This window comes from Eptesicus fuscus, chromosome 9, assembly GCF_027574615.1.
Source record: "Eptesicus fuscus isolate TK198812 chromosome 9, DD_ASM_mEF_20220401, whole genome shotgun sequence".
NCBI lineage: Eukaryota > Metazoa > Chordata > Mammalia > Chiroptera > Vespertilionidae > Eptesicus > Eptesicus fuscus.
Window position 1 is genome coordinate 52,400,434 of NC_072481.1, and position 24,103 is coordinate 52,424,536.

Consider the following 24,103-nt stretch of genomic DNA (forward strand, 5'->3'; position numbering starts at 1 on the left):
AGTGGTTAGGAGCCAGCAGTCCTGGATTGTGAGAGGGATGTTCGACATCCCCCAAGGGGTCCTTGATTGGAGAGGGTGCAGGCTGGGCTGAGGGACACCCACCCAGTGCATGAATTTCATGCACTGGGCCTCTAGTATTCATAATAAAAGCCAAATCCTTTAACATATTTTTTCTTCCTTTAGAAATTTATTTTTAAAAAATGAGATATAACAGATATATCAATGAATGAATATAATAATGTTTCATAAATTAATTTTTTACTATAAAATGTCTAAGATTATAAGGTAGGAAAAAATATAAATATGTTTAAATCCCTTTCCCAAAAGGTGGGTCTTCTCCCAAGTTTGTTTTCATTATTTTCTTGTTTGCCTCCCACGTTTTCACAAAATATACATATTCTTAAATAGTATTTTTAAATTTAACCTGATTCTGAAATATCTACAAATGAAATGATACTTAATATTGCATTTTTTGAGATGAATTTATATTGACCTCTAGAGTTTATTAATTTTCATTATTCTATACTATTCCATTGTTCAAATATATTCCACTTTATTTATTCCACTGGTAGATATTATGGTTATTTTGTTTTTATCTATTATAAGCAATAATGCTGAAAACATTTATGTACAGATTTCTGGGCATATTATGCAAGAATTTCTCAACATATTTTGTTAGAATTGCTAGGTCATAATACACATAGTTTGAACATATATATAATCTCAGATTCTTTTCTACAGTAAGTATGTAAATTTATATACCTCTGGGCATTACATGAGAATATTCACTGCTTTACATCCTTGCAAACATTAAATAAAACATTTAATTAGCAGACTTTTTTCTAGATGGAGGCTTATGATCTAGTATCTCACACCTCTATTTGAAGTTCTCTGATTATTATTGAAGTTAACCATAATTTTCTTTATTTTGGGGATATGCCTCTTGATATGCCTGTCCGAAATGCCTCTTAAGTATCTTGCCAAGTTTTCTAGAGATAAAAGATGCAGTTGCAAACCTTGGATTCTGGAACTAAATTCCTGCATTCAAATTTTTTCTGTGTTATAATCTGTGGGACTGAAGCATGTTTTAAAAATCTCCATAATGTATCACCTATGAAACAAGGAAAACAATAATATATAATTTACAATTATTGCAAGGATTAAATATTCTATATAATAAAGAGATAATATGCAAATTAACCCTCATGCCCTCACAAGATGACTGCCTGTGACCAGGCCAGCTGGGGGGTTAGTGAGGGATGACCAAATGACTGAACAAGCAGGCTGCGTGGGGCAACCAGACCGGCGGGGGAGTTAGTGAGAAACGACCAAATGACTGAACAGCAGGCTGCATGGGGAGACCAGGATGGCAGGGGGGGGCAGTTGGGGGTGACCAGGCCAGCAGAGGGGGTGGCAGTGAGGGGTGACCAGGCCAGTGAGAGGGGCAGTTAGGAGCAACCAGTCTGGCAGAAAGGGGGCAGTTGGGTGCAACCTGGCCGGCAGCGGGGGACTGTTAGGGGCAACCGGGTTGGCAGGAGGGGAAGTTAGGGGTGATCAGGCCAGCATGGAGAGGCAGTGAGGGGCGATCAGGCCAGCAGGGGGGGCAATTAGGGTCAACCAGGCAGGCAGGCAGGTGAGTGATTAGGAGCCAGTGGTCCAGGATTGTGAGAGGGATGTCCGACTGCTGGTTTAGACCCAATTTCCAGGATTGGGCCTAAACTGGCAGTCGAACATCCCCCGAGGGGTCCCAGATTGGAGAGGGTGCAGGCTGGCCTGAGCAGACTGTGCATGACACCTGGCCTCTAGTGTTAATATAATTATAATCCTCTTAGAATAGTAATTACACATAGGTATTCTCTGGAAGTGTTAACTATTATTATTTCTTCATATAATTTTGCCTTTTTTATTGTTAATGTGGTTCTAAGTTATGTTATTTGGAACATACAGATTATTTTGATTTTTTTACTTCTAGAATCTCTAATTTGTTCTTTGACAAATCTGGATGCTCTGCTTTGATAATCTCTCATTTCTTATTATATCAATATTTATTACATTTATTTTAAAGTACAATTTTTAATTTTGCATCTTTTAAATTTGTTTTCAGCCTAATTGTACATTTTGGGAATGTTTTTCCCATGGTGGTTAGTTTTATCAAATTTTTAGTGATGTTTCTACAGTGAGCTCACTTTCTTTGGAACTTTGTGAAAAATGTTTAAGACCTACCTTTGAAATTAAGTTATTTCCTCCAGAGATAACTTGCTTGGGTTTCTCCCAGTTGCTTAATTATTTCCAAGAATCATAATCACTTGGGTCTACATTTTTAAGTTTGAGGTTTGGGGATTTTGAGGAGAGGATGTACAAAGATACGGAGGAGGCAAATTTGTGTTTAGAGTTTAGAGGCAATGGTGACACTGCATTGAATTCCCTAATCCTTATTGAGCTAGTTTTCTTTCGAGGTTTCTTATTTTCTCAGACCCACTGAGGTTTCCCCTTTGGGGATACCAGCTGTGAGGATGACGATGATAAAGTTGGGTCAGGGGAGACTGGTGACCTTCCACCTGCTCTGTCTCCTGGCCAGTGTTTCGACTATAATTATTGTTCCTAGGTCTTAGCTTTGTTATTATTATGGATTTCAGTTTTTTGTTATTTCTCCCTTCCAAGGAATTCTTTAAATTTTTACCAATGTCAATCATGTCTTAACTTTATCTATATTATAAAAACCCAATGGCCCTAACACCGTAATGACCAAAGACTGGTCACCAGGAGGCTGCTTGCACGGTGAGGATTGCGTGGGTGGGCAGGGACTTGACTCTATGGTCCCAGGTCTCACGCAATTTTCTGCGAGTCTGGGTCTCACGTGATTTTGCATACTGGGTCACTAGTACCTTTTTATTTTCTCTCAACATTAGTAAGTGTACTATATCTGGAGTAGTTTCTCTAAATATTTAATTCTCTATAAAGCTTAATCTCCTTATTTTCACTAGATATATTTATATTTCTAAAATTATGTAGTTGACAAATATTGACACTTGCTTATGAAGTTTTTCACTCAGAGTTTTAGAACAGTTCAAGCACATGATTCAATAGAACCCATCAAAAGCAGGCTATATTTTAAGCTATTTAACGAATCAGGAAGTAAGAGAGCAAATACTGGCTACTTAGAAGATATGGTGGGACACATGCACAAATAATTTTTTATAGAGAATAAGATTTTTGAAATTGGAAAGAATGGTTTTAAAAAGCACATACCATGTAGCTTACTAAGCACAAATGATTCTACATAAATTTGTTTCTCCTAAAAAATAATTAATTAATACATTGAAGTCAACAAAGGTGAAAACATTAAGCCTGATATATCTGATTTTTCTTGAAATTGCAAGTGGATAACCCTTTGTATTAAAAATGTCTAATATATGTCATGATGGAGATTTTAGGCACATATATGATAAATGGAAATTGAATAACTAAATCTTATACAAGAATAATGTGAATATATGTATTCCTAATGTTCAATTTTTTCTTTGTATGTCTAATTAACCTTTATTTACTGAGAAACCACGGTATTCTAATTTGATTGGCAGTACTAGAGCTAGTGCCGGTAAGGGGAGTTCAGAAACTCTGCTGGAAAATCATGGTTTATTAATAGATCATTAAGCACTTTAAATGGACTCCAATGTTGTATGTCTAAGGAAGGAAATGATTCAACATTTGTTAGTTACTGAGAGAGTACAGAATTGAAATTTACATTATAAGCCAGCTTTGAATTATGATGCAATGATAGTGTATATCATCTGCCATTTTACCATGGAGAACTATAAATGTTAATACTTTTATGCAGGCAAAGGTATATTATCATACAGTAATATGATCAAATGAAAACTAAATGTATTTGTAATATGCTTGTGATAAAGCATTTAGCCCATTTATGATTTAAAACTAAATGATAGTATGTACAATTCTCGTATGCAATCTGAATTGTACTTTACTTCTAATGAGCACACAATCAGTAAGGGTATCTATGATGATAAAGCACCATTATATTTTTTCTCTATGTTAACATTCTAATAATACTTGAGCTTAGAAAACATTCACATGTTTATTTTAATTTCTACTATCAATCTAAAGCAAAGCTACATTTGTTAATTTATCAGTTTTATGTTTGAATCCATGGCTAATCTAAGAAAAATCACTTGTACATATTTTAATAAATTTATACTTACACATAAAACATAGAAATTTTTTGGAGATATTTTACATTTCTAAGTCCTGTAGACCTTTAAATTTTTTTTTTTCCCTACCTGGCTTGACTCAGTGGATAGAGCCTCAAGCTGCAGACTGAAGGGTCTGGGTTCAATTCTGGTCAAGGGCACACGCCCAGGTTGCAGGCTCAATCCCCAGTGTATGGTGTGCAGGAGGCAGCCCATCGATGATTCTTTCTCACCATTGATGTTTCTCTCTCCCCCTTCCTCTCTGAAATCAATAAAATATATATTAAAAAGTAAATAAAATATTTTTTACCAAATTTGGATACTTGAATATGAATAGATATATTTTGCATGAAAAATCTCTACAGCATTATAGATCCAAAAAGAATGAATTTTCACAATACTACTCTAAATATTCTTCTTTTGGTGTCATCCAAACTGTCAACTTTTGTCTTATCTTTGTATGTACATATTTTGGACACATTTGATTGATGTGCCAAGAAAGCACACACAATTATTAAGGTAAATTGATTATGTTAACTAAACCGCTAGATTGAAATCAACATTTCTCAAATTTTAGACCTTGATATTTAGGGAGATTGATCTCTGAGAAATTCTAAGGAACAAACTACAGCAGGAAATTTGGGATTGTGTATAAGGAAGTACTGCAAATTTTTCCTCATTTATATCAACACATTTTCCCTTCTTTTTGTAGCCACAACATAAACTCTATGATGTGCTAACACATGAGACATTCTCTGCTTCATAGCTACATCTTACTCTCCCTCACACAAGTGATAACTTGATAACTAAAGAGATAATCATTTTTGAGGGGAATTTTAACATTCCAATGCACAATGTGTACATGGAGATAAGTGACTAGGGATGGGAGGCATAGAAGACAATCTGCTTTCTTTTTCTTTTTTTTTTTCCTTTTTATAGCAGAGATAATGATGCAGTGCTTTAACAACTGACACATTTGAGGGTAGAGGCACGGAACATTTTTTTACATTCTTTGCAAAGTTTCAAAACAGTTTTCTTAGTGAAGACGTAGCATGAAAAGTCATGTTCCAAAATGGAATTTTCTCTCTCTTTTACTTGTTTATCTTTTAAATAACAAGACACTGGCTTTAATGATCAAATTAGTCAATTTTGTAAAATTTACAAATGCCACATTATACCTAGAAGTTTGGGGGCATAACTTTGAGATATGTGGATTTACAGAATGCTTCAGTATGTAACTACTTTTAAAAATAATCTCATGTATTTACTTTTCTCTCCATGGAAATAAAGAAGTAACCACATGATTATGTAGCATGATAATGTATTGATAAAATATGCAAAATCTACTTTATATCATTATAACTCAAGCTTGATATACAAATTATGCTGATTTCTACATTAAGAATAGATTTCTTAGTAAAGGCTGTCAAATGGACCTATAAGTATTCATTTAGAATATCTATATTTATCTCATTTACATTATACAACCCCTGCTTTAAAACATTTTCTGATTGAAAGTAAATGACTATATGCAATATATCTCTTCTTATCATGTATCTTTAAAGTAAGTATACAAAAAAACGGTTAAAAAGAATGAATAAATATGAATGATTCAACAAATAAAAGCATCAGTAACAACAAAGAAATCAGGCATATTAAGTTGATTCCCTAGATAACTTTGGAACCACATTGTGTATACAAAAAACAGTTTGTAATTTCCTTTCCACACAATATCTACACTAGTAACAGTCAACAAATGGCTAGATTTTAGCAGACTCAGGTGATGTGTAAAAAAATAATAACATAGCCTATTTCTGAACTGTGGAGAATTATGTATCCATATAAAATTTTTGCCACGATTGCAGTTTATGAAAAAATATATATATACATTTTGCTAGGAGGGAATGTATAGAAGAAAAATGACTATCATTGAATTCATACTTTAGATAGGGGTAAGATAGGAAGTCAGAAAGAAAAATGATCAAGGAGAAGGCAGCCAAGAGCAAAAAATAAGCTGTGTTTTTTAAAATGAAAGTAAGGGAAAGTGAAACCAAAGGTAGATAGATATCATACTGAAAATAGAGTGTGATAAGGAAACCCAGAATCATACACTCACAGTCAATTTTACACCCTGCACTTCTGTTAGATGTTATAGGCAGGGGATCAGGAAACCAAATAAAGCCTGATGGAAATAGAAAATCTGACATAATGCTATGAAAAAATCTTTTATACACTTTAATTTTATCTGGGCACTCATAACCAGATGTCTATTTTAGATGAAACTTTTTTTTAACATTAATAATCAGCAATAAACCTAAACACTCTCACTTCTTCCCCTTCTTTCAACTTGAAATGCTATATTTTTGAGTTGGCAGGAGGCAGAATTGAATCTGCTATCTCGTGCATTTTTAATCTCAAAATATTAACCCATCACTATGTCAGTTCCTTTTGTTTTTCCTTTCTGTGTTTGGAAATTTATTAAGAGACAAAAATAACAACAACATAAAAAAGATAATAGCCATTCTAATAAGTGTGAGGTGGTATCTTGTAGTTTTGATTTGCATTTCCCTAATAGCTAGTAAAGTTGAGCATCTTATTATATATCTATTGGCCATTTATATGTCTTCTTGGGAGAAGTGTCTGTTCAGGTCCCCTGTCCATCTTTTAATTGACTTGTCTTTTGTTGTTGAGTTGTATGAGTTCTTCATATGTTTTAGATAATACTGCCTTATCAGAAGTGTTGTTTGCATATGTCTTATCCCGTTCAATTGGTTGTATTGATGTTTTCTTTTGCTGTGCAGAAGATTTTTAGGTTTATACAGTCCCATTCATTTATTTTTGCTTTTACATCCTTTGCCTTCGAGGTCAAATTTATAAATTTAGTACCTTTGTTTTCTTCTATGTAGTTTATTGTTTCAGGTCTTTTATTTAGGTCTTTGATTCATTTTGAGTTAATTTTTGTATATGGTGATAAATAGCAGTCTAGTTTCACTCTTTTGCATGTGGCTTTTCAATTTTCCCAGCACTATTTATTGAAGAGGTTTTCTTTTCTCCATTGTATGTTTTTGGCTCCTTTGTCAAAAATTATTTGCCTATATAATGTTGGTTTATTTCAGGGCTCTCAATTGTTCTTTTGACCTGTGTGTCTGTGGTTTTTCTGCCAACCAAAGTGTCCTTCAATTGATGATTGGATAAAAAAGATGTGGTACATATATGCAATGGAATATTACTCAGCCATAAAAAAGATGTAATACTTCCATTTGGAAGTTACAACATGGATGTATATTGAGAATATCATGCTAAGTGAAATAGATCAGACAAAAAAGTCAAGAACAATATAATTTCACTCATGTGTGGGATATGAGACTGAAAACAATAAATTAACAAGCAAGGCAAATAGACAAACAAAAACTAATAGACACAGACAATAGTATCATGGTTACAGAGAAAAAGGTGAGTGGGGAGAGGTAGCAAAGAATAAAGGGGTCAAATATATAGTTAGAGAAAGAGATTTGACTTTGTGTGGTGGGCACACAATGCTATATACAGATGATGCACTATAAAATTGTACATTTGAAACCTATGTAATTTTATTAATCAATGTAACCCCAATATAGTTAATTAAAAAAGAGCAGTAAAGGGTTAATATCCAAACTAGATAAGGAACTTATACAACATAACAAAAGGAAGACAAACAGTCTAATAAAAATGGGCAAAGGAACTAAATAGACACTTCTCAAAAGTGGACATACAGATGGCCAAGAGACATGTGAAAAAATGCTCAAAGTCACTTATCCCCAGAGAGATTCAAATTAAAATGACAATGACGTATCACCTCACACCTGTCAGAATGACTACTATCAACAAATCAACAAATGACAAGTACTAACGAGGATGTGGAGAAAAGGTAACTCTAGTACACTGCTGGTGGGAATGCAGACTGGTGCAGCCACTGTGGAAAACAGTATGGAGTTTCCTCAAAAAATAAAATATGGAACTGCCATTTGACCCATGATCCCACTTCTAGGAATATATTCTGAATCCTGAAACACTAATCAGAAAAAAATATATGCACCCCTATGTTCATAACAGCACTATTTGCAATAGCTAAGATCTGGAAACAGCCCAAGTGCCATCAGCAGATGAGTGGATAAAAAAGCAGTGGTACACTTACACAATAGAATACTATGCAGCTGTTAAAAAGAAGGATCTCTTTCCCTTTGAGACTGCATGAAGGGAACTGGAGAGTACTATGCTAAGCAAAATAAGCCGGTCAGAGAAGGACAAATGTCACATGGTCTCACTTATATGTAGAATCTAATAAACAAAATAAATTGATGAACAAAATAGACCTAGAGGCATAGAAGTATAGACTAGATTATCAAATCTCAGAGAGAAGGCAGGGGTGGATGAGTGGGTGGGAAGAGATCAACCAAAGAATTTGTATGCAGATACGCATAACTCATGGACACAGACAATAGAGTGGTGAAGGGGTCAATAGGAAAAAATATGTAGTAGTTTCAACAATAAATATTATGTAGTAGTTTCAACAATAAATATTTTTAAAAATAAAAATAAGAAAAGCAATAAGTAAAATTATAGAAGAACTGAGACACTTATTTTTCTAATATATTTTTTATTGATTTTAGAGAGAAAGGGAGAAGGAGAGAGAGAAAGAAACATCAATGATGAGAGAAAATCATTGATCAGCTGCCTCCTGCACACCCCTTACTGGGGATTGAGCCCACAACCTGGGCATGTGCCCTTGGCTGGAATGGAACCCGGGACCCTTCCATCCACAGGCCTACACTCTATCCACTGAGCCAAACTGGCTAGGGCAGACACTTTTTGTTTTACTTTTTTTTTGAGACTCCTTATGGTGCCTGATCTATGTGTAAGTGCAGACATTCAGTTATAGACTATCAAAATAAAAACAATGCTATTTTGCTTCCTGATAAAGCCAACAGGTGGCCACCTTGTGAAAACAGATTAACAAAATAGATACAGTAAACAATATGTGTTCATGTGTATGGTGTGTTTTGGTAATTTGGATATATACAAAGGGAAAATAAAACTGTTACCTATAATAATAAAAGCATAATATGCTAATTAGACCAGACAGCCAAATGACCTTCTGGACATCCTTCCAGACGACCTTCCAGACGAAGTCGGGGCTATGAGGGCCAAGGTAAGCCACCTCGGCTGCGAGGGACGAGCCCCTTGCACGAATTTTGTGCATTGGGCCTCTAGTTTTAACATTAAAATAACAAGGAAGGGAAAGTTAATAGAATAAGACTAAAATTTATTAAACAACAAATACAATAACAAAGCAAAGCCTAAGCAATTAGAGAGAGTCAATCTATGTTTGTTTTCTTTGTGACAAGAAGGGACAGAAGGAAGAAACGAAGGAAGGAAGGAAGAAAGGAAGGAAGGAAGGAAGGAAGGAAGGAAGGAAGGAAGGAAGGAAGGAAAGAAGGAAGGAAGGAAGGAAGGAAGGAAGGAAAGGAAGGAAGGAAGGAAGGAAGGAAGGAAGGAAGGAAGGAAGGAAGGAAGGAAGAAAGGGAAGGAAGGAAGAGAGAAAAGAAGGAAGGAAGGAAGGGAGGAAGGAAGGGAGGGAGAAAAGAAGGAAAGGAAGGAAGGAAGAAAGAGGAAGGAAGGAAGGAAGGAAGGAAGGAAGGAAGGAAGGAAGGAAGGAAGGAAGGAAGGAAGAAAGGAGGGAGGGAGGGAGGGAGGGAGGGAGGGAGGGAGGGAGAAATGAAGGAAAGAGAAAGGAAGGAAAGAAGGAAGGAAGAGAGAAAGGAAGAAAGGGAGGGAGGGAGGGAAGGAGGGAGGGAGGGAGGGAGGGAGGGAGGGAGGGAGGGAGGAAAACAGAAAGAAGGAGAGGGGAAGAGAGAGAGAGAGAGAGAGAGAGAGAGAGAGAGAGAGAGAGAGAGAGAGAGAACGTGCACGCAATGTTTTCTAGGCTGGAAGTAGAGGTTAATGTAACTGAAGTAGCACATCTAGAATGAGGTAGGTAAGAACCTTAATAACAACTAGGAAGATGTTTTTTATAGGAAGGCTAGACTTTGCCAGACTGGAGGTGCCAATGTAAAATAACATGTAAAGACAGATATAACATATGCTCCAAGGACCAAACAGATCATTTGGATTACAGCAATGAATAATAATAATAATAATAATAATAGTAAAAATAATAAATATGGGGAAAATAAATTAGAAGAAGCAACTATGTTTCAGGCAGGATGAAAAAGAAGATTTAAAAATAAGTATGCAGATGAGAAAAGCCTGTAAAAAAGCTAAGACATTAATCATGGAAAATTATAATTACACCGAGGCTGACAATAGGAGAATGCCTATGGAAGGTGGAAAACTTGGAGAAAATGTATATTGTATAGATAATTATAAAGAAAAATATTGGTATGTCCATTGGAGGTAGATTTTTCACCAACCTGGTAGAAATGATAAATGTGGTTGTTATAAATAGAATCAATAAGAAAATTAATAAAAAATACAGTAATGCACAGTGATTAAATACCAAGACAGGTTTATGAAGTAGTTCAACATAAGAGATTTAACCATTCAATAGATTTACTGAACACCTACTGTGGCTAAAGCACAAATTTTTTGAGGCTAATATAGAGATGAATAACACATAATCCCCAACTTAAAAAACTACAGTTTGAATTTGTGGAGTATTTACTGATATTTAGTGAGTATGTTAGGTCTTTCATTTATAAAAGTCTATATCTAGTTGGGTTGAAAATAACACACCTTTTTTAGGTGAGTCTTCTGATTTGAGCAACAGAATTCCACAAAGCTCAGCTATATTAAAAACAACAACAATCAAAACCAAAATTCATAATTATTTGATGGGGGAACATACAGGCAAAAAGCAAGAAAAAAAATCCTTCATCCAACATGTCAAAACAGAGAAATAAAACCACATAGGCCCTCTCTTAACTTGGTTCTTCCTAAATATAATTACACAAGGCAGCTTTTTTTCCCATACAATATTAAAAAAAAAAAAGCATTTCAACATTATATGTGGTTTTTGACCTCTAGTTAGCTGAGTTTGAATTCTTGATGCACTCTTACTATCTTCTGGAGCAAGTTATTTATTCTTTCTTTATTTCAGTTTCTTCAACATTAAAATGGAGCTAATAATACCTATCTCAAAAATACTCTTCTCCATAGGGACGAAAAGAGAAAGTGTATGTAAATAATTTAGAATTGTACAGTAGTCCCTCCTTATCCACAGGTGTAAGTTTCAGGACCCCTAGTGGCTGCCTGGAACTAAGGGTAGTACTAAATCCTATATATACTATGTTTTTTTTTTTTCTTATACACACACACTTATGATAAAATTTAATATATAATTTGGCACAGCACGAGATTAACAATAATAACAAATAAGAAAATAAAACAATTATAACAATAAACTGTAATAAAAATTATGTGAACGTGGTTTCTCTCTCTCAAAATAGTTTACTGTGCTACTTACCCTTCTTCTTCTTGTGGTAATGTGAGATGATAAATGCCTTCATGATGAGATGAATGATGTAAGCATCATGATGGGGTGTTGGGCAACTATTGCTCTTCTGACAGTATGTTGTTGTGAGTCTCCTTTGCCAGTAGAAGCAGCCCTTCCACCCCTACCGGAAAAGCTTGGTTCCTCTTTACCTAAAGGATCTGTAATGACCTTTCTGATTTGCAGGTCATTTCTGAATCTCCTCAGGACTTTATCACTTCTTTTTACTTCTAGACCTTTAAGTAGTTTGAAGCCCCAGGGAACTCCAAAGCGTAAGTACTGAGTGCTATGAGTAATTAGAAGAATCCTAAAAAATGAAATGAGGACATTGAACTCTTAAATTCTATAGTGTTTTCTTTGCCAATAGAAGCAGTTCTTGTATCTCTATGTGAGGAGAATAGCCCTATGCAGCCTGCGGAATCTATAATGGCCTCTCCTCATGTAGTTGTCTTGCAAAACTTATGTAATCTTATTAACTAATGTCACCCCAATACATTTAATAAAAAGAAACATAGCTATATGATGGTTTTAAGAGATTTAAAAATGCTATTTTTTCAGGACCAACTTTCACCCACCTCTTTACTTTTAGACCTAAAGGTAGATTGAATCTAGCTTTGAGCCTACATTCAGTCCTAGCAGGCCCCAAAAGGTAAGTTACAAAGCATGACTCACAAGGAGATTCACTACACACCAAAAGAACATGTTTTTCTCAGAATAATATAAAAATAAGCCTTCATAATATGTTAGAGATGGATAAAATGAGTGTGAAATCAAGACAAAACAAATATAAAGTTGGACCAGGCTTAATTCATTGGTATGACCCTATGAGGTTCAGTGTTTTAGCTGAAGAAGTGAGAAAAGGCTTGAAAAGATTGCTTAATTGGCTGACTGAAATTTGGATCAAAAGGTGGCCTGTGCTACATGATGTTGAAATGCAAGAAATTAATTGATATACTGTAGATTAACATATCCAAAGCCTTAAGAAGAGTGGAATGAGTCTTAGAGTATTTTATCATAGAAGAGCTGCTCACACCCCCTAGGAAGATCAAGAAAACAGTTTTCACTAAGACAATGAGATATGTTTGTGAGAAAAGCCTCATTATCAATAATAAAAAAAGGGTCTCTGTGCTGACCCTTCTGTGTAGGTCAGCAATTAGTGCTCACTGCTACCATTGAAGAGGGATCCCTAAATACAATGAGAATGATAAACTCCTGGGGTGGCAGGGGCCAGCTATTCACCAAAGGCAAGGTGATCGTGGTTATGTTTATCATAATGAACAATAAAGGCAAAACAGTAATCAGAGTAGTCTTGCCCAGACCTTTTATTTGATCATGGGATCCCTAAAATTAAACATATAAAAAGCCTACTACATTCTCTATGTGACCGTTTTACATGGCTTGAACTCACATTTTAGGCATTTGGATTCTAAGAGGAAGAAGAACTTGGATTCAGAAATTACAGGATTTGATTTCTGCTATGTTCTATTAGTCAAAGCAGTCACTGGACCCTCTCTTTGATCCTGTATTCTACTTGGCTCACAGAGTACATACCTTTCTTTCTTCTGCCCAAGAAGGGACTCTAGAGATTGAGCAGAGGAGCATTGGGTTTTCTGCAGGCCATATTCAAGAGGGGGGAAATGATATCTATTCCTGGATATGGTTATTCTTGTAGGGAGAGAAAAAATCCATTTTAAGAGACCAATTATCACAATCCACCCTCTGGACACAATAACCACATCCCTCTTGTATTCTATATAATAAAGAGGTAATATGCAAATTAACCCTCATGCCATCACAAGATGGCTGCCTACAACCAGGCCGGCAGGGAGGTTAGTAAGGGACAACCAAACAACTGAACAAGCAGGCTGAATGGGGCAACCAGGCCGGCAGGGGGCTTAGTGAGGGACGACCAAACGACTGAACAAGCAGGCTGCGTGGGGTGACCAGGTCGACGGGGGGGGGGGCAGTTGGGGGCAACCAGGCCGGCAGGGGGGGGCAGTTGTGGATGACCAGGTCATCAAGGGGGGGCATTTAGGGGCAATCAGGTAGGCAGGGAGGTGAGCAGGTAGGAGCCAGCAGTCCAGGATTGTGAGAGGGATCCCCAGTATTGGGCCTAAACTGGCAGTTGGACATCCCCTGAGGGGACCCGGATTGGAGAGGGTGCAGGCTGGGCTGAGGGCCTCCTCCCCTGCCGGGGGAACAAATTTCGTGCACTGGGCCTCTAGTATAGAATATAATTATTACTTCACCATATGTCTTATTCATTAAAACACTGGCTTGCAATACAGGATTTTCTCATCAGGTGTGGATGAAATTCCTTAGATGTAGCATCTTGGAATCAACTTCTCAGGTGCACTTCCTCATTTTCAGACAAGTTATCTCCTGCCTCCCCAATATAGTCATCATACAGATGAAAAAGGAGCCGCATAATCACAACAGACATGCAAGTTTATAAAAGGGAAAATGAAAGATACAATACAGCCAATGGTACATAGGAATTTTGAAATCAAATTGGACATTTATTGCCATTACTTCCAACTCCAGAAACAAGGACTGTCTGTTCTTTGCTTGTGACTCCAATTATTCTCCCCAGGAGTAGTTCTCAATGGCTGTTAACTCTTCCCTCTGGGATTTTGACTTTGCTCTCGGAGTCATCCTTTATTTTCCACTAGAAATAGTTCTTGTTTGCAAACAAAAAGCTTTCTCTGCTTGCATGTAGGAGGATTGGGGTGAAGTGACCTCCTTACATATTGAACTATGTTCATTTTAGTCAGATGATATAATTCTTTTAAAATTCTTGAGGCTTCTTGTGTGTAAAGTTATAATGAATCTACATAGCCAAAAATCTCAAGCAGAAATGTATTTGAGAGAGTAAATGTCTCTCAACTTTAAACTGAGATTTAGGGTGCTATAGGATGAGAATCATAGAGTTCTTAGAAGTACTTCTGTCAAGATGAGGCCAACCATTAAATTATAAGGCAAACCACTAAACCTTGCCAATGTTTCTGTAAACAGAATAGCCCCTTCTTTAGTTCTACTCTTTTATCTCTACCTTATACAGAGCTAAGTAAAACCAGTTGACAGTTTCACCATTGGATCTAGAAATCTGTTTGCAAAAGTATCAAATTAATTATGTATGTTTTTATCTACTGTGATGATTAATTTAATGTGTCAACTTGGTTAGATTATGGTAGCCAGTTGTTTGGTCAAACAACAGTCTAGATGTTGCTGTGAAGGAATATTTTGGATGTGATTAACATTTAAATATGTTAACTTTGTGTAAAACAAATCCCCCTCACCCCAATATAGATGGACTTCATTTAATCAACTTTAGGCCTTAAGAGCAAAGACCAAGGAATCCTGAAGAAGCAATTGTGCCTCAATATTGCAACATAGAAACCCTGTCTGAGTCCAGCCTCTGGGCTGCGCTGCAGATTTGGGAGATGGACTATATAATATAACATCAACATTTGCCTGAATTCCAGCTTGCCAATTCACCCTAAAATTGCAGACCTCTCAGCCCCCTAAATCATAATGATGTGAACCAATTCCTTAAAATCAGTTTCTCCCTTATCTATTCTAAGGTGAAGGATAAGTTGCTGCATCTGATCCTTCCTATAATCAAGAGAATCAAAATGTCTAGTGAGCCTCTTTGTATTGTTGGAGCAGCATAGTCTGTTGGGTGTGTTAATTTGTACCATTTACCAGACGATCCCAAACCTAGTAGCTGTGAGTGGGGCCTAGTACAAAAGAAGGTGCTACAATAGGGATTGTAGTTGTGCAAGCTGCTCTACCTCATGTATATGACCTAGCATATCTAACTGTGCTTAAATGACTGAGGCAGGGAGATTCTGTTTGGAATCTATAGTTTATTTGCACTGTCGATCCTTATAACTGGGGGGCAAAGCCCTGCCATCCTCTATGCAAAACTACTCTCCTTTTGAGAAATGGCTTTTGGCTTAATATTAGGCCTTCCTGAATGTTTAGCTGTGGGCCACTAAGTTACCACGCAACTTGAGCTTCCCTACTTAAAGACAACCACCCCATCTTACCTCCAGCTTTTCACAAAGCTATAATTTGGGTGTGCATAGAAGCACTCCATCCTCAAATGGAAGTGGTATATACATAACTGGATCTGAGCAGGCCCTGATTCCATAAGTAACTTATGTGAAAAAGTGGCCCAATGTACATAGTCCTACATTACCTTATCTCTCCCAGAATGCATCTGCATTAGTTTTCTACTATGATTATATTATCTATAACATACAAACTATTGTACAATAGTGGAGATAGCAGATATCGCTTATTATAATGTTTATACAGTAATTTTAGTGTTTCACTATTTATTATGATATCTATTTTTGTTTGTGGTAACCATTTTTAAGCAGTGGCTGCATTAATATGTGGTACCATTTGTTTCATAGTCAGAATTCATGGGTCCAAAAATCAAGGCAGAAATGAAGGTCTGAGTAACCTGACTAGGCAAATATCCATGACCAGCTGAGGTGCTTTATGAGGGCAAAGGGAATATGGAATGGGTAAAAAAAAAAAAAAAAGCAATCATAAATACCAACTACAACCATGACCAGTTACAGAAAAGGGGTCTATAACTGTTATGATTATTTCAACCTCATTTTATTACAGATGTGTCTGTGTGTATATACAGTATATATACATACACACTGAGATAGACATAGATAGATAGATAGATAGATAGATAGATAGATAAGATAAAATATATTTTTCTCCTGTTACCTCCTATATAACATACTAGAGGCCCAGTGCATGAAATTCGTGCAAGTGTAGGGTCCCTACTGGCTACCAGCTGCTGGCCAGGGCCTCCCTTCCCCTTGCTGCCTGCCCTGCCCCCTGGTCAAACTCCCAGTGGAACTCCAGGTTGAACTCCCAGTTGAGGGGACAATTTGCATATTAGGCTTTTATTATATAGGATGATATGCTAACTTTGCAACATAATTTAAGTATCATTAACTTTATCATAGTATTTAAGTTATAAGGTATCAAACAGAAGAGTGAACATAACCCAAATACTTTGCATCCTCTTCTGGGCAGTTAGTGTGTTTTTGTTGTGCACAGGATAGTTATATCATGCTACTCAGACCTGGTTGTCTTTATTTGGAGACTAAATATGGTTAAAATAGATGTGTTTCATTATCAAGTTCACTAAAGGTGGACTGTGATGGGTACAGTACCCAGGTATTTGGTTAAACATTCTAGATGCTTCTGTGAAGATAGATTTTTAGATGTGATTAACACTTAAACCAGTAGACTTTTAATAACATAGGTAAGGCAGATGGGCCCCATCTAATCGGACGAAGGTCTTAAGAGCAAAGGTTGGAGCTTCCCACAGAAGAAACAAATCTGCCTCAAGATGGCAACTTGGGAACCTGCCTGAGACTCCAGCCTGTTGGACTGCCCCGTAGATTCCAGGCTCAGGATTGCATGCAACATCAACTCTTATCTCAATCTCCAGCCTGAGGGCTCGTCTTATAAATTTCAGATTTTCCAGTCCGCACAACTTCATGCTATTAGTGGTTTAAAATATGAACCAGTTTATTATCTCATCGTTCTGTCAGTTGATTGAGGAATACCAGGGGTTGATTTGTTACTCTGCAAAATATCAGCTAGGGCCTCTCACTTCATTGCATATAAATTTAAAAAAAATTAACATGTTTTTATTGGTTTTAGAGAGGATGGGAGAGGGCGAGTTAGAAACATCAATGATGAGAGAGAATCATTGATCAGCTGCCTCCTGCATGTCCCACCCTGGGGATAGAGCCTGCAACCAAAGTATGTACCCCGACGTGGAATCGAACATGACCTCTGGGCCTAATTTTAAGGAGTATTGTGTTCAGTTCTGGCCATGAGTTTGAGGTGCTTTTATGAGATCACAGTTGAATCAATGTTCAAATGATACTTAAGCTATAAATACAAAACATGTTGGCCGACATATTTCACTGCCCAGAATAGGAACTTCGAGAAATACCACCGATGCAGTTGTCTGCAGCACCAAAGCAAACATTTTGCAATGGAACTCGTAGTTAAAAAAACTCTACAGAAGCCCGTGTTGCTGCTTGTCACGGCTGGAGAAAGATCGATGGTTTCTTATTCCCTTTTGTCTTTCAAGTCTTGTGTAGAAAGCTCTCTTTGGAAACATGGCAAGCACAGTTGATTACCTGGAAGTGAAGCATCTGGCAAACACAGAGATCTTTCCGAAGCCAAGCTAATGGAGAGAACATAGGGGATGTGGTGATAATAGTGGTGATAAATTCCATCTTGAGCTCAGACAACCCCTTTGGCTACATTAAAAGTATCTATTTTGTTTTTTTTTCCAAGGTTTTATTTTACACTGAGACTATGAGCCCATATTTTTATTTGCATTCTCAGCAGTTGCTTATTTTTTTATAGTTGTGTTTATACCTAACCAGAGAGATAAGGAATGAAAAGTAAAATGAGGCTGATAGCAAGCCTAACTTGAGCAGTCTGGACATTAGGTTGAAATATTAGCAAAATATACTGTAGAGGATAAGGGCTGAGAAGAGTATTTGGAAGCTTAATTCTACATAGAGGCCAACCACTATAAGGGGTGGGGAGTGAGGCAGGTACAAGTTAATGACTTATTCTGTGAATCAAACAATTCTCAATGCTCAATGTATTTCACTCTGTTAATTAGTGCATATTGTATTAATGAAGGACAAATGGTCATTTCCCCACATCTATTTGACATTTATTTCATATGCCTCAAGCCTACACAGATCTCACTGAGCTACTCAAACTGTTCTTTATCTTAAAACAGGGCTGCATACATATTTCTGAAATAGTATATTCACACTTTTACTGTTTATCTATCCATATGTATGTGTATGTTTCTTTCTTTAGGCAAGAGCTCTTTGAGGGTAGAAATTATAATTTTTTAAAACACTTTTGTGAGCTCAACTTAGAATATCAGGATCCTTAGTATAAAATAGTTAACTATGACAGAAAACTAGCCTTGAGAATTGGACTAACTAGCTCATCAGGGTGAAAAGAAAGGGGAGATAAAAAGAGGGATGAGATAAAAAAGGGGATAAGACGAATTTAGGCTGTGTGTGTGTGTGTGTGTGTGTGTGTGTGTGTGTGTGTGTGTATCTGTGTATAGAACAGGAAAGTAAGTTTCAAATCTGCACAAACTATCAGAGCTCACTGCAGGTAAGGTGTGGTATTTTATGGGAAAACAAATTAAATTCAAGATGAAAGAATATTTCCTAACTTAAGAAGTGTGCAAGTACTTCCTCTACTGGCTTAATTGGGCACTCTTCCCTCCAGGGTCTTTCAGAACACATCACATTCAATTACCCCTATTGATTTTATCCTTCTATGTTTTGTTATATATTAAGCCCCATGTGTTTATGGTCCACATGGATAGACTGTCTTTTATTGATGCTATAGTCTAGGTGTCTTTAAATAAGCAGAAATTCTAATGGATGGTCCAACCATCTTAGTCACCTGTCCCAGGTGTGCATTTCAGAACATCTCAACTGAGAAAGAGTGAAAGTTCAGTTTTTAAAGCACTGAATTGGATATGTATGAATCATAGGTGAGGCATCATCAGTCGAAGACTTTAAGAAAGGTATTCCACAGGACAAAAAAAAAAGATGTTTATTTCCTTAAGACTCATAGAGAAACAAATAACAATTAGAGAATAGACATATGTGAACTCACAGTTTTGAAAAATACATCTTATTCAAACTCTCTTTGAGAAGCTTGCAGGAGAGTATCTACAGGGGTAGGTGTTTTTAGAAACAATCAGGATATGACTATGGTATTTATGATAATAGGGGATCAGTTTTAAATAAATTAAAATTTTTCCGCAAATTTCTCTTCTTATACTTCAGGTGACCTTTACAACTGGCAAAGCAGAGAATGAGTCTGTAAGTCATTTTAGTTCCATGATGTGAGATCTCTGATTGGTAAAGGAAGTATAATAAATGTACTTTTTGATGACATTAATATACATTTACATATTTATGCTAATATTTGTTCTTCATAATCACATGAAAGGCATACAGAACTGAGAGTGTTTTAAAAACTGACAATGTCATTTCCAAAAGTATTTTTACATACAATACAAATATACTATCAGTAGTATATTATCTGCATGCTAATATAAAATATATAATATTATTATATATATAGCCCATTTATTTTTTCTGCAGTTGGTAAAGCATTGATGATGGGATTTCCTAGACATTAAGAGAATTCAGATACTGGACTCCACAGTGCTTCTATGATTCTCTAACTTTGGTAGGGATTTAATGTGGCAACTCTATCTGACCTGTTCTCCTATGTGCCTTTTTCTTCTTATCATTTCTCCCAACTGCTCTGCTTCAGATTGGAGAAGGCAGAGTGGATATGAAGGCAGACTCCAAATACAACCTATAACTTTGTCCTGCATCAAGCAATGTGAGTTTGCAGGGGAAAAAATTACAACAAAAACAATAACAAAAAATTAGGCGTGGCTTCTTTGTTCTTGTTACTACATGTCAGGCTATCTAACACACTCCCCAAATGGGGTCCTGGAAGAGGCCTCCACATAAGTCAGGAGGTCAGCAAGATGTGATCATAGGGAATAAGAAAAGCTTCATTGTCATTTTCTCCAGATGGAATTCTGCCTTTGAATTTCATTTTTAAAAAGTAAACTAAAGAATATGAACACATTCATTTAACAATCAGTTCTTTACAATTTTGAATGATATAGTCCAATAATATTCATAATTCCCAAGAGCTTCTTTTTACCTAATATCATTATAGTTTCCCATTTTTCATAACAGATAATTTTATAACATGAGATACTTAATTGTTGGTCCTGCAATTTCACTTTAAAGGTAAATTTAATACCTTCTCAAATACCCTCTGGTAGAAACAGTTTATGCAATACAACACTTTGGCCCTGGAAAAATATATAAAACAGTGAAGGCAGTAGGAGACAACATTAATAAAAGCAAACATAATGTTTCTTGAAAGAAAGGCCTCAGCCAACACTGTTCAGTTCAACTCATCATATGGTCAGAAATGCCTGCCATGGGACTGGCCATGAAAGCATTTTACAAACCAATATTATATTAAAATAAAAAGCTTCTGCATGGCAAAAGAAACCAGCATCAAAATGAAAAGGGGACCCACTGTATGGGAGAACATATTTGCCAATGAAACATCTGATAAGGAGTTAATTTCCAAAATATGTAAAGTTCCCATACAACTCAACAAAAGAAAGACAAACAATCAAATAAAAAAAAAAATGGGCAAAGGACCTAATGATACTTCTCCAAAGAGGATATACAAATGGCCTAGAGACATATGAAAAAATGCTCAAGGTCACTAATCTTCAGAAAGATGAAAATTAAAATGACAATGAGATACCATCTCACACCTTTCAGAATGAATACCATCAATAAATCAACAAACAACAATTGCTGGCGAGGTTGTGGAGAAAAGGGCACCCTCCTTCACTGCTGGTGGGAATGCAGAATGGGCACAGTCACTATGAAAAACAGTGTGGAGTTTCCTCAAAAAATTAAAATGGAACTGCCATTTGACCTATTGATCCCACTCCTAGGAATAGATTGTAAGAATCCTGAAATACCAATCAGAAAGGATATATGCACCCCTATGTTCATAGCAGCATTATTTACAAAAGCTAAGACATGGAGAGGATTCTCAGAGGGAAGGAGGAGGGGAGGGAAGAGATCAACCAATATGCATAACCCATGGACACAGACAATAGTGGGGTGAAGGCCTGAGGAGGGAACAGTAGTGGGGAAGAGGGGATTAATGGGTAAAAAAGAGGGGACATCTGTAATACTTTCAACAATATAGATAAATAAATTTTAAACCATTGTGCTCACCCTGGCTGTTTTTGCTCAGCGGTTAGAGCATCAGCCTGTGGACTGAAGGGTCCAGGTTCAATTCTAGTCAAGGGCTTGTACATCAACTGCAGGCTCCATCCCTGACCCTGGTTGAGGTGTGTGGGAGACAACCAATCAATTTGTTTCTCTCACTTCAATGTTTCTCTCTCTCTCTCTCTCTCTCTCTCTCTCTCTCTCTCTCTCTCTCTGTCTTTCTCTCTCTCTCTCTCTCTCTCTGTCTGTCTGTCTCTCTCCCTTTCCCTTACACTCTCTCTAAAATATCAATGGGAAAAAAATATCCTCAGGTGAGGATTAACAACAACAACAAAAATGTTGTGTTCCATTGGTGTGTACCCCAAGTACAAAATCTGTAGCAATTTTGATAAATTTTGGAAACAAACAAACAAACAAATATGGATTGCCCTTTATTTCAGTTTCTACCTAAGACCACAAGGGGAGCCTGAGGACAAGAAAGAAACAATTTGATCTAGTAGTACATTGTCAGAAATTACTTTGCATTCTCTGAACAACCAAATTTCATGGATTGATTTCAAGCGTGAATGTTAAGAGCATATTATGAGTTTTGAGAATGTTCTAAAACATCTAAAAAATCACTCTGGAGAGACAACAGAGTAGGAAATATGTAGTTTAACAATTTGAACAGGTAAAAATTCCCTGTGATCAAGACTCAAGAAGTTTCCTCATTGAAATTTTTTTATTGCTACTGTTGCTTTTATCTATAGCATTTCTCATATCACAGAAAATACATTGATTAAAAAAAAAGAATACCAGGAATATATAGACATTGTTCTTATTGCTGTTTTTATATCAGTTTTATTAGCTGATGACATTACTGACTGACCAGTTTCCTTTGATGAAATAATAAATAAAAATATTTTTAAAATTTCATCATTTCATCACCATAAAATGACTAAGCATTTTTTTATGTTTTTTTTCTAAATTTATTTTAATTCTATTAATTTCCTATGGCATATGAAGTACAAATACTTCACAAAGTCAGATGCTGCCCATTCAGCGAGATTTGTCTCTGTGCCCCTATATGTCATTGATCATTGTTAGTAAAACCAGATTTGTCTTTACACATTGTACTCATCTCTTGTCAATTTAATGATGCAAAAATGTGCATACCCAACCTCATCATAGTCATCATTTATCTATTTTCAACTCTTGTTATCTATTAGAAGATATACCTGCTTTAAGTCTCTTCATATCTATATACATTCCTCCTCATTAGTTACAGTCATTTTGACCTCATCTTTTTTTTTTCTTTTTTGCTGGCTCATTTATTCATTTCTTAATCTTTGTCTTTGAAATCTCCACTTGGAGCTATTCTACAAAATATCCTTTAATCACTGACAGTCATTTACTTTGTCATTGTAGACAATTTGCAGGTACCATTCATGACCCATTCTTTATATTAAAGAACCGTCTTTTGAAAGGATGAATAGTCTGCAATCATTTTTTTTATTATTCTGACAAATAGCTTTAATGAAGTTTTGTGTGCCACTGAAAAATAAGATACTGAGTACCCATGGGGGGATTTTTACCAGTCTCTCTCTCTTACTTCAGTAAAAACAAAGTAAACATGGAAAAATTGGGCACCTAAAAAAAGCAGTTTCTGAGAAGAGATGGGAAATGCTAAGGAGCGGTGATTTTTTTACTATGCTGATTACAAGAAAATGTTCAAGTAATGCTACTTAGAAAAAACGTTCCTTGGGAAAAGGAGGGTAAATATACCTTTATTTACATGCAAAGTGACTTACAGAATTGAGACAATTGTCCAGGTAACCCAGGCCCAACAACAGTTTTACTAGAAACCAGATGATGAAGCAAACTTATTTGTGAAAATGCATTTTTAGCCTTGCTTTTTTTTTTAATATGAACATTTATTCATTTATTTTAAACCTTTTTTTTTTCACATTATAGAAGGAAGCAAAACTTTACCATGAAAGAGTCATTTTAAGTACATTTTCATATAAACTGGATGAACACTCACAGAGCTCAAATTTGGCTTAGGGTTCATTCTTCTTGCCCAGGGAAGGACAGTGCTTTATAGCCTTTGATTTCCTGCCTCTACGTTCTCAGTTAATCTTTTACTTCTCCAAGGAGAAAAAACATTTAACCACAAATAAGGGTGTTGCATTAATTTTGTACATATCAAAGTGTTCACCACTTTTCCTGGATTTAATTATAATTATGTCAATTTGTTATATTTACTCTATAATTATAGTAACTGCTCTGCATTTATTTTTAGTACAGTTCAGAGAGGAGTTGAACAGGTTGTGTATACTGTATGCTAATGACACTTTAGGAACAAAATAGAATCAGTGTGCATTCTCTCAGTGACATTACACATGAAGAAACCTCTCACAGGTATGGAAACAATGGTGAAAAATGTGTTCCTAAATTTGAATTATGGAATCAAATATGAATATTGCAGAGCA